Source organism: Diabrotica undecimpunctata, chromosome 2 (assembly GCF_040954645.1).
Source record: "Diabrotica undecimpunctata isolate CICGRU chromosome 2, icDiaUnde3, whole genome shotgun sequence".
Taxonomy (NCBI): domain Eukaryota; kingdom Metazoa; phylum Arthropoda; class Insecta; order Coleoptera; family Chrysomelidae; genus Diabrotica; species Diabrotica undecimpunctata.
This window is the reverse complement of record NC_092804.1, coordinates 126138848-126151634: the sequence shown is the minus strand read 5'-3', so window position 1 is coordinate 126151634 and position 12787 is coordinate 126138848. Positions and strand designations below refer to the sequence as shown.

Here is a 12787-nt window from a genome sequence, read left to right as displayed (position 1 = left end):
AAATAAAAGAAAGCAGCCGTATTTCCTCCTAAATAAAAAAATCACTAAAGAAACTTAACACAATTCAAGACTCTAAATTAGAAATGAGAATGAAAACGGAAGGAAAAATGTAGTGTGTATACACTGAACAAAACGTACATTTTGTCGTACGTTTTATATGACCCAAAACGTAGCGTGAAAATCGGCCTTAAGGAACAACATGGTCTTAGGAAATATTCATAATGTAACTATCCGCTGTCAAACCCCCTTCGCGATTACCAACGGGTACGAACACAAACTCTGTTTTTCCTTCTAAAGATATACCACCCGAAAACATACACGAACCACCTGTTTTGATCATATAATAAAACCCTCATCAGATAATAAAACTCTCCTCTATAGGCCAAGGTCCCAATTGACGTGTATTCCGGCAAACGTAAATCGAGCTTGTTTTTGACATGCGTTCAATTTGGACCCTGTGTTAGCTAGTCTGGGAATCAAAGTGGTAAGTTAGTCTTCTCCTAACTGTCCACTGAGTAACGCTGACACCTACCGTACATTTCTCAGGGATGGTTAAAGCTTAACTATTATCGCGTGCCGATTCCGCAAGGCACTCGGGACAATAAATCCACTGTCCCTTTCTGTCGTTACACGTCGCCGACACGAACCTCGTTGTCGACTGTAATTACCGGTCTCCTGATATTGACGGTAAACCTTTCAGACTGCAGACTGCGCCATAAGTAGGCGTCGGGCGATAGTCCTATGACTATATTCCTCTCGTAATAATGGAATTACCTGGGCCGCCACTAGTGAAGTATCCATTTGTAAAATATTCACTATCTATACTTCGAAGTATGCAAACACATCAACATTTAAAAAGCGACTGAGACGTCCACCGACAAATTCATAGAGGTCTACATTGCATAGAAGATGCACTTTACAATGTTTGTTGCATTCCCTACGCCATATATGAGGCATAAACCACAATTCATTAATTAAATCAATTTTTTTGCTCGCAAGGAGATTGGTAGGTCCTCATACCCCATTTGTTTCTTTTTCTCTGACATCCTTTTTTTGTTACGACTAGTATATCAAATATTGCTTACCAAAGATTATCGAATAAATTTTAGATATTAAATTTTTATTTGTGATACAAAGTAGTCAAACTAATTTATTTTTCTATTTCAGAAATATACAAACTTCACAAAAAGGCTTATGCTGTTTTTAATAAGGGTAAGTTCTAAAATAAGCTCATCCAATTAGACTAATATCACACTGTTCTTCCTGAGTATACAAAACTGCAGTAAACAAAGTTTTACAAATTAAGACATTTCTTGAAGTTTATTTGTAAAGGTTCCAACTAAAAACTAATTACGAATAACTCTAACGACTTCAAAATAAAACAAAAATAGGCGGTAAATAGCTCCGTCCCTAATATATTTGTCTATTCAATAATATTAAGTTTCCAATAGAAACTATTTCATCGAAAACTATTTGGCTCGTAACAAACTATACACATTATAAAATACACTAGAGCTAGTTGCCAATCCCAGGCCTGGAGGCATAAGTATACTGAGTGACAAAAAAAATAAACACATACATATTTTATGTTTATCCGATTTTAATAATTCTTGGTACACATGTTCTAGTAAAATGATTTAATTTTCAGCTTGACTAGTCAACTTACTACAGAAGCTGGTTCAATAATTTGCTAAGATTCCACAATTTCTGGTAAACACATTGATACATCTAAGCATCGTTCTGGTGATCAGGTCGATATCCTGTTTTGTATCTTATTCCAGGATACTGCAATTTGTAAATAAGAGCTGCTAAAGTCGATGGAGTGTGTTATAAATTCAAGAGATTGCGATCTATCATGTCCCAGACATGTTGAATTGCTCCAAGGCTAACGATTCTCGGCCAACATGCAGTCTGGCATGGTCTTGATGAAAAATCGGGTTATAGATAATTTTGGAGTATGAGACTCATATAAAGCTCCACTACTCCTTGAATATAGTGTCGGGCTATTATATTGCCTCTTAATAAAATTAGTGGTGATCTGCTACCATCAGCAATAGAACCTCATGCCATAACTTCCACAGGGTGCAAGGAGTGTCGCTCTTTGTCAAAATGTGGGTTACGTCTTTCAACTCGTCACTTTTTTACTAATGCCTAATCATCGTGCATCCCAAGACGATACAAGCGATATCCATCACTAAAGACCACCTTATTTCATTCCCGTTCATATAGCCTTCTTTTTTTTTTACCAGGACAAATGGCTACGCCGATGTTTAGCCGAAAAATATATCACCTAGTGTGTGCGATGAGAAAAAAGGCTAAACTGTCGTATTCAGCGATATACCATACGCATAACAACCACCCATCCATGCTATTTAAACTACAGATTTGCGATGGCTCTAGTACTACTGATTATGTCTCTTAGAGTCAGAAGTCTTAATAGACGATCTTGTCACTCTGTAGTTCTTCTGCGACATCCAGAACTCTTCGCTGAACGTTCTTGGCTTTCCTGAGTCCACGCTTGTTCACACTGAAGTATACTGGGTAAGGATCTGTTGGCTTCACGCAAATCGACAATTCGACTACTCTAATAGTTATTTAACTGGAACACCCGACGAATTCTAAACATTTTAGGCATTTTAAGCAAATTAAAAAAGGTTTCTCAATCAGTTACATTGAATTTAAAATTTAACCAACATTGTTAATTCCCGAAAACTGAATGCTGCTTTATCACCAAACAACTCAGCTTAACCACCACAAAAACTAAACAGATAAACCTGAACTATATATCATACTGTTGTATTCGGCTATTTGTTGTTTATGTGGATGAATTGATTTATTACGAACCGTAGTTTCTGTATGTAATTATGTTTTATATTGGCTGTTGTTATAAAAAACAACTGATATTTTCTGCACTTTTTTCCAAAATATGTAATTTGGAGCCGAATAATATTTAATAAACTCAGTTGTAACTCCCTAAGTTGTGTCTCCCTGAACCTAAGAAACATACTAGGATATCTTTCACGTACAGTTGAACAAGATACGAATAGACGTAAACATACTGTGCGCACTAAGTGATTTCAAATTTATACACAGAATGTTTAGTTGATGAAAAAAAGTGATTCAGAACGTTGACAAGTTTTATGCAAAATCACAGTTATTATTGAATGCATGTATAATATAATATAAAATACCTTGCGAATGCAATCATTTTAATTTAACTCCAAGACAAATAAATGTTAGAATAAGCAAACAAAATTCCTTGGACTGCAAAAGTGTTAAACAAAGAAGTGTTAAGATGAGTTGTGCATTGGAGAAAGCTTATGAGAACAATTAAAATAAGAAAAACAGCGTATCTGGGCCACATACTTCGAAAGGATACATACTTTCTTCTGCACGAGGAATGATAGATGAAAGAAAAGGCTTGGGAAGAAAAAAGAAATCTTGCCCAAGGAATATCAGAAATTGGACTAACCTCAATGTTGAACAGATATTTCACATTGCAAAAGATAGGGAAGCGTTTAAAGAAGTAATCGCCAACCTTCGTTAGAAAGCGACAGAATAAAAAAAAAGAATTGGACGTCAATGTTATGTTAAAAATAGAGAAAATAATATACCTCAAATATGTAAAAATGCATGCAAAAATGAACAAAGGGTTCAATGCAACGATGCAAATATAGATCTAAAAGAAACAGATAATAAAAAGAAAAAAAAATCAAACAAGCGGCTCTAATTATGATAAATAAGACCAATTGCGTCGCAAATTTCTTGTCAGCGTGAAGTAAGATGTGGTTACCCATATTAAAATAGAAAATTAATATAAAGAAAATACCACTATTAGTAAGTCAATCAAACATTTACGTTTTTAAATATACATGTATAGATGTATGTATAAAATATCTCGGAGCAAAAATTACTGCAGATAACGATATCGCGGAAGAGATTAAAGGAAGAATTCAGGCAGCAAACAGATGTATGTACAGCCTCCACAATACTATTAAATCTAAAAGCCTAACACGAACATCAAAGATTAGAATATATAAAACTGTGATTAGACCAGTACTCATGTATGGGTGTGAGACGTGGACCCTGACCAAAGAAACTGAAAGAAAACCTAGATGTTTTGATAGGAAAATCCTCAGAAGAATCTTTGGGCCTTATCACATTAATAGCAACCAATACCGAATGAGAACAAATGCTGAGGTCAAGCAGATGTATAGAGCGAGCGATATAATCCAAGAGATTAAATCCCAACGTCTAAGATGGGCTGGTCATGTCCATAGACTCCCTAATAACCACCTTGCCAAGTTAATATAGGAGGAAGCCCTCACGGGAAGAAGGCCCTTAGGACGTCCACGAATGCGATGGAGAGACAATATATGGTCAGATCTAAGAACAATGGGGCTACCCACTGACCCAACTATTATGGACGACCGTTTAAGATGGAAACAAGTTGTGCAGTCAGCCAAAACTCACCCCGGGTTGTAGTGCTACGAGAAGAAGAAGAAGATGTATGTATGTATCGGGGATACATCATACATATAATATAAGAGTTTAATGTTTATTTAGATTATTTTATTTTGGTTTTTTAATGTTTATCAACCTATTCTGGGTCCGTGGCTGGTAATTAATGTCACTTTGACGTAAAATTAGCATTTAAATAAGTTAAAAATTCAAATAATCAGCTACTAGATATGTAAGGGTGCAAACTGTCCAATGGCCTCAGCCGTACCTACTCACTTCATCATGCATAACCCTCAGGTCAAGACTGTTTCAAAAGAAATCACAAATTGCTCCAAAAAATATGCTCCTGAGTCTTAAAAAATATTCCAGGAATCTTGCAACGAATATTATGGGGTTATTACAAAATCGAAGGATAAAGCAACTTACTTCCTGAGATCTTTTAACAAGATTTCTAAACTGAGTTATTTTTATATTATTTTTTGAGTAGATCCCAAATTTGCAAATATTTTTTGTTAAAGTTAATATGTAAATAGAAGATTGATATTAGACAATTTATTGCACATTACCTGTAAAATAATTACACAATTTACTTATTGTAATATTACCACAGATTGTAAATAAATCATAAGTTAAAACAATGGTGACAATACTTTTATATAACTTTTTATCTTCACGGTTTCTTTTATAAAAAATATGTTGGGTAATAGTGCCATTTTGATCTTTAATAATTATTACAACTGGGAACGTTCCAAAATAAATATATCCCTGACTGCATTTATTTTTTTGGTATTTTAGACAATATCCCATTAACCTTTTTAAATTTAATTGCTGAATTTATACCTCATACTTCCCGAAAAATCGTCTAAATATAATTCATAAAGTAAACCATCTGATCTGTGTAAAACCTAAAAATGCGTTAATTGATTTTAAATACATCAATCAAAAAGTTCAAAACGTTTTGTGGTGAGCAAACAGTTTATTAATAAATACCTGACTTTAATGTAAATATTTTCACACAATTTGAGAATATTCTAATCGACGTCAACCATTTTCAAACTATCTTTACCAAAAAGTTAAAAATATCTCAGTATTAAAAAATTATTTGATCATCTTGGTCATCGTCACCTATGAAATTTTAAATATATATGGATTATAATTATAGAGATAAATCATCTCTTCATCAATATTACATAAACTTGGAGCTAGAGTCCTTAAAGTGTTTAAACATTCTAAACTTTTATCGATAACAGTTTGTGAGAAGTGAACGTTTATCTTACAAACTATAAGACTTCTTACTGATCGACATCATTCCGTCCTACTTTATTTATTTCTTAATAGGTATGTTTTGCAATGAATATAATATATTCTTGTTTTAGTATGGTCCAATTGATATAATTTTTTGACATTTAAATTGCTATAATACGATATTCTTCTTCTTTTTTTGCCTCTTCGTTTCGAATATTGGCGATCATTCTGGCTCTAATTATTTAAATAACTGTTGCTTTAAATCCATTAAATGTTCTTATGGAGAACCATTTCCTTAGGTTTTCTAATCACAATATTGTTCTCCCAATTCCTTGCTGTCCGAATACTTTGCCTTGAAGGATTATTTTAAGTAATCTATATTTAGTGCTTTTCTCATTATGTGTCCGAAATATTCTTACTTTCTCCTTTTAATCGTATACATCACTTCTCTTTCTTTCCCTATTCTTCGTAGTACAGTCTCGTTGGTTATCTTGTCCGTCCATGATATCCTTAGGATTCTTCTTTATAGCCACATTTTGAAGGCTTCAAGTTTTTTCTCTGTCGTTTCAGTAAGTGTCCAGTATAATATCGAGAAGATATAACATGGTAGGAGCCTTACTTTTGTCTCCAGATTAAGGTTGTGGCTTTTAAAGAGTTTGACTATGTTTTAGAATGCATTCCTAGCCTTCTTTATTCTATATCTTACTTCTTGTGAGTGATTCCATTGTTCGTTTACTATTGTTCCAAGATAGGTAAACTGTTTTACTCGGTCCACTGGTGTATTCTTGATAAGCAGTTGGACGTCTCTAATTTTATTTTTGCTGATGATCATAAATTTAGTTTTTGATATGTTTCCTTGTAGTTCAAATCTTCCACTTGCTTCATTTACTTTGTTTTTTAGTTGCAGTAAACTGTTTAAACTGTCTGCAAACATAACGGTGCCATCTGCATAGCAGATGTTGTTTAGGCGTTCTCCATTTAAAAGGATTCCATGTTTGCAATTTTCCAAGGCTTCACTAAATATTTAGTGTGAATATAGGTAGAATAATATAGGTGAAAGTATACAGTGTATACTTGTATACACTGTATACTTGTCTAAGGCCTCGCAGAATATGGATCGCTTCCGTCGGTTCATCTCCAATATTTGTTCCTATTGTGGCTAATTGATTACAGTATAAATTTGTATTATACGACGGTCTTTGTCATCTATTTGGGATTTTGTTAGAACATCCATCATTTTTCGGTGTTGAGCTGTGTCAAATGCTTTTTCGTAGTCGACAAAGCAAGTATAGATATCGCAAAGTAATATCTCTGCAGCTATGGAATAATACCTGTAGACTAAACACTGCATCTCTCGTACCTACGCCTTTCATGAATCCAAATCGTGTTTCGTGTATTCTCTCTTTGCATAGCTCATATATTCTGCGAGTTTTAAGAAAAAGATTTAGTGTATGGCTCACTAGACTTATAAGCCTATATTCTCCGCATTTTTTCGTTCCCTGTTTCTTTGGTAACGTAATAAATTCTAAAACTAATCAATCTTTTTGAATATTGCGTGTGTCATAGATATTATTGAAGATTTTACATATTATTCTTAAAGATTCATCGTCAAAAAGTTTAAGAAATTCAGACTGTACTCCTTCTGGTCGTCCTGGAGCGCTCCCTTCATTTAGTGATATTATGGCTGCTCTTGTTTCTGCCACTAGTATAGGTGGTCCTGTTTTCATAGGTATTGGGGACTGGTTCTCCCTCTCATCAAAAAATAAATTTCGTTTGTTATTATTTCATATGTTAATATTAGATTTGTTATTATCAATACTCTCTTTGTCCACGATTACCTCTTCGCTGTCATTAACAAGTTTATTTACTCTTCTGTTTTTACATTTGCCTGTAATTTCACTTCCCTTTTTATGCACGTTGAAGTCGTCGTATTTACTTTGTAGAATTTCGATTTCTTGGCAGTTTTTCTCCGGTTCTTTCTGTTTGGCTTATCTGATCTTTCTCTGTATAGTATATTTCGTTGTAATATTTTATATATAAAGTTATTGTTCTTATTTTCCTTCTTTCTTCCATCAGATGCAGAATCTCTGTCGTCATATATGTCTTATCCTTACCTTCTTCGTTCTTCATAAACTTGTATTTAATGTCGTCTATCGTTTGAGAGATTCTATCTTCTCTTCTGTGCTTTCGGTTGTATTATTTATTTCTTTGAATTTTCTATTTCTTGTTTTGCTGACAATTTAGTTTACTTCACTACATTTTAGTTTTGTCATGTCATGCTTTTTTTACAGTTTTATCGCGTGTTTTCCTTAACTTGGTTCTATGCACGACCACTAAAGGATTGTGGTCAGATTGAATATGAGCGCCTGGGTAGGTTTTCACACTGTTGAAACTATTGCGATATCTTGTGTTAACAAGTACATAGTCTATTTGGTTTCTTCTAATAACGTCTTCTCCGTTGTCTCTAGGTGATTTACACGTATACAGGCGTCTATGTGGCAGTTTTTAAAATGTGTTTAGCACGATTAAGTCATGTTCAGCTGCAACAATACTCATTGTTTCTCCTCGTTAATTTTTCTCTACTAATTCATAAGGACCAATATGTTGCCCTTCATTTCCGTTACCTATTTTAGCATTGAAATCTCCCATGTCTGTATGGAGTTCATGTCGCGGTATATTTCTTATAAGGTTGCTTATTTGTTTGTAAAATTCCGATATTTCCTCATCACTGTGGTATGCTGTGGATGCATAGACTTGTATAATGTTAGTGTTCATCGGTGACGTATTTATTTGTAACAAGAGGATTCTATCGTTCCCTGGTATGGCATTGTTGATATGTTTCGCTATACTTTTATGTGTGATAATTCCGACTCCATTTTCATATTTACTATTTTCTGATCCTGGATAGTATACTCTGCCTTCTTATATGTCACAATAACTTGAGTCGTTCCTCCTCATTTTGCTTGTGCTCATTATTGCTATTTTTATGCGTTCCATTTCCGATATTCTTTTCAGACAATTCGCGTGGATTGTTCTTATAGGTGTGTTATTGGGTATTTCACACGGATTTTGCATATTAACGACCAGGGAGATCGTTAAATGATTCCCTATGGTCATGGGAATTACTTCTCTTGCCAGATCTTGGTCTCCGATGTCCATGATTAGTAAGCGAGTTTGTGTTAAGTTGTACAGCCATTGTCATTGTACTAGAGATATCCGCAGGAATCTTTAATATAGTGGTTTTTCGTTGCCTTCCATATTCTTATGCCATTACCAAACCACTGATTCTTCCGCCTTTGGGGCGGTTTCTTAGCCCCAGCACAAAAGAGTGCCCTACCACCTACCAACTCGTCCTCCCAAAGCTGTTGGTCAGCAAGTAGGGGATTGCTTATACCGGCAATCATTTGGTGAACTACCTGTTGGTCCACGGGAGGTATTTTATTTCCCTCCTACCCACCAATAAACCGGGTCGGGCATTCCCCTATCCGCCACCTGGGAACGCGCTTTTTAGTAGTTACAGGTTTTCCCGAGAGAATAATACAATAATACAATATATTCGATATAATTCTGCTACATAGAAATGCAGAGATTGCCGATCAAGCTTGAAAAAACAGTGGCCACAAAAATGTTACCATAACGACAAAAGATGAAATAAAAGCTTTGTTTGGTATTTTGGTTCTTTCTTAGGCAAAAAAGACAATCATCAGCAAGGCAAATTTTACAGATCTTGTATGAATTGTGATCACTTTTTGTCCCTGCTAAACTTTCTTAGATTTGATGACAAGAAAACAAGAGAAGAAACAAAGGTAAATGATTTCTTTAGACAAATTTAACAAATTTGGAACATTTTTACCGATAATGTGTAATAACATTGTATTTTTCGTTCTCATACATCACAATTCACGAACAACTTTTGGCATTCCGAGGACGCTGCAATTTTGGGAACTAGCCAGTGATGTATGATATAAAAACTGTTATGGTATGCGATTCCTCAACCAAATATATGGTAGATGCAAGTCCTTACCTGAGAAAAAAAAAAACAGAAACCAACAGTTTCCCCTAACTGAATTTTTGGCATTTTTGGCATTTGACACAAAAATATCGTGTTTTACGATTTGGACAACAGGCGCAACGACCTCGTGTGTTTGGACGCGGAGGCGCTGGTTTTGCATACTTCGCTTAATTTTTGGGCAATATTTCTGATATTCTTTTGTAAATGAGGGTCTCTTGCTCTGGTTAACATGTTCCTTTTTGTCCAGACTAAGCTAATTGATTTCAGAAACAATCTTTTTTTTGCAATTAGGTCGTTTTATTTGCATATTACATTTATGTATGACGTGGGAGTTTATGCCTGTAATGGTAAGTAAATTATACAAAATAACCATTGGCCATCTTTAGGTGATTCTGCCTACGTTATAAGCCGCACATTTCTGATCGACTCAGTTGACTTAGTCGATCAGAAGATCAAGTCGATCAAGATTATAACAGCGTCACGACTTTTTTCTTTGGGATATACGATACCAAAGTAATGGATTGGGAAAATGCAAACCTAGACGAATACTGTGGTCTGCTGGGATAAAGAAGTTCCTTTGGAATGCCCTTTTATTTTTTCAAATTTTTTCAACAATTATAATTTTGTGCTGCTCCAGTATGCGTTTTATAATTTTGTAACTTCTAAACCAGTTATCCATGGTTATATTTTTAGATGACCCAAACACAGGAACACATATAAACCATATCCACTAAATCGGTAGTTTTAGTACTAACGCGATATGGCCCTGGAAACTGAGCTCCAACGTATACTTCCATATTTACCGTGTAAAAACATTTGGCGTCCACTAAGAAAAATACTTTTATACCATATTTGGCTGGCTTATTTAGGATGTATATACAAAATCCGCAACGTCCACGGAATGCCAAAAACATTTCGTCTAATGTTAAGGAAGATTCAGGTTTGCATTTCCGTTTAAATTGAACAAAAACGTTTCTTATTAGTGCAAGTTTATCTATGGTTCTTCTTTCCACTCTATTAATCACGTTATGAAAACGCAAGCAACATAGCAAGAATACATATCGCCTATGAGGCATAGGCGATTCATAAGTAGCCCAAAATTCTTTTCAATTTTGGTGGCTTGCTTTGAAAACCCCATCTAGGTATATTGGTCCAATTAACGCCTTTATTTCCACAGTATCTGTAGGTCTGGCTTTATTCGGATCTACATAATTGTTTCTTAGTTTAGAAATAAATATGTTTGTGTTCTGTACAATGGTTTCGAGAATATGATCAGCAATAAAACATTTCCAACACTCTAAAGAATCAACCGCTTGACGAGCATTACCTTTCGAACCTGGTAAGTATGAAACTAAATTAGAACTTCGTGTCTAAACATTTTTTAAAGGCGCATGTTTTCTCTAGGATACTTTATATTTTGCATAATAAAATAGCTGCCGGTTTTCTGTATTTTTTTCAAAATATTTTGAAGTTGCAGGTTCCTCCCCCAATCCTTCGTCCAATTCTGTTTCCAATTCTTTCTCCCATTCTTCTTCTGTGTCGTGTATTGTGGTCACTTTCTTTACACCTGTCTAATTGTGGCTTGCTTTCCAAATCAATATTTTCTTCTTCTACTTCATTATAGAGCTGTTGTACTTTTTGAATTTCTTTCAGATAAGGATCCATCACTGATGTCAGAAATCCAAGAGAAAAAAATTAAATGCTGGGACATTACTAGATTTATATAATATAATCATAGAAACTAAAATACTTACTCTATGTAGGTTATACTTCACAAAAAATTGAAAAATAATTTTACTTATTGAACTCAAAAAAGTTACTCAAATAATCGGGTAGAGTCTGACAGACCAAAAATTCAAATAACTAGCGAACTGTTATACACCAATCTTAATCCCATTGTTTACTGTTGTTCGACATGTGACAGAAAGGTACTGACAAATGCAGCGCTCGCCGACATAAAATAAGCAGTAAGGCATTAGAAATAAATTGCCGCTGGTCTCGTAGGTATTACCGGACTACTCAAGGGTTAAAGAGATCTTGAAAGTAAAAACCGAAACTGTAATACGTCAGTGTTTTGTTTCGATCGAAAAAAGACGTTAGTATCTTACATGCCAAAGAAAACCAAAGTAGATTTAATATTTTCAGAAATACATCAATACATGCGGGAGCAAAAATGGTAGAATAAACAGGAAAGCCAGTCATAATTCATAACTATAATGAAACTAAAGCAGGTGTAGACACCATCGACCAAATATGTTCTGATTTGAGTTTCAGCAGAAAAACACGGAGTTGGCCATTATGCGGCGTATTTTAAAGAATTCTAAATATGGTGATTGAATAGTAATTGTAGGAAATATGTAAACGAATTGGTAAATTTAAGATTGAATTTCAAATAATATGGTTCTACAAGTTATGCACAAAATCGCTTACCTTAAATTGATGTTCTTTAGGATTTGGTTAATTATGCAGACCCAATTATGATTACTCAATTCATCACTGCTCAATCCCTTTAATTGATTTCTTCCATGAAATTCCTGAAGGACGCGAGACGGTACCGCCAGATACGTAAGGTTCCGAATTCTTAACCGTTTTCCTTGAAGGTTGGAAGCGAAGTCGTACCTTGTCGGATAAAATCTACTCATTGGAGCATGCCCATTTGGATATATGAGAGATTTTGTGTGTCGAAGAATCATATTATATCGCACTTTTGAATAAAAAGCGATCAATAAGCACATTTAGTTATTCTGCATCATTTCAAGGAAATATAATTATTAAAGATCTAAAACTTATTCTGAAATAAATTAAGTGTTAAAATAATATTCAATATAATATAAAGAAATAAGGATTCCCGAACAGCCATCATAAACTTTTATTGGTATTTATACTTGTAATATGTTAAAGAAAAGTGAAAAATCTATCTCCAGATATCAATACATGATTGAGTTAAATGGATGCCAAATAAAAGGTGTTTCTTTTAGAGATAGAGATCTTTGAAACGGAATAAACGAAGATGAATTTTTTAAATTGACATAAAATTGAGTTTATTTGCAAGATAATATTTTGGAATTA

The 12787-nt window shown here is 34.3% G+C and overlaps 1 protein-coding gene across 2 annotated transcripts in view; it reads left to right on the top strand.

Moving 5' to 3' along the window:
• Positions 1-1165: 1165 nt before the first annotated feature.
• Positions 1166-12787, top strand: part of LOC140434852 (5-hydroxytryptamine receptor 1-like) — a 1076278-nt gene continuing 1064656 nt past the window's right edge. For both annotated transcript variants that reach the window (XM_072523427.1, XM_072523426.1), the window contains exon 1: positions 1166-1212. The gene's annotated coding sequence lies outside the window, so the exon portion shown is untranslated. The remainder of the gene's footprint in view (positions 1213-12787) is intronic.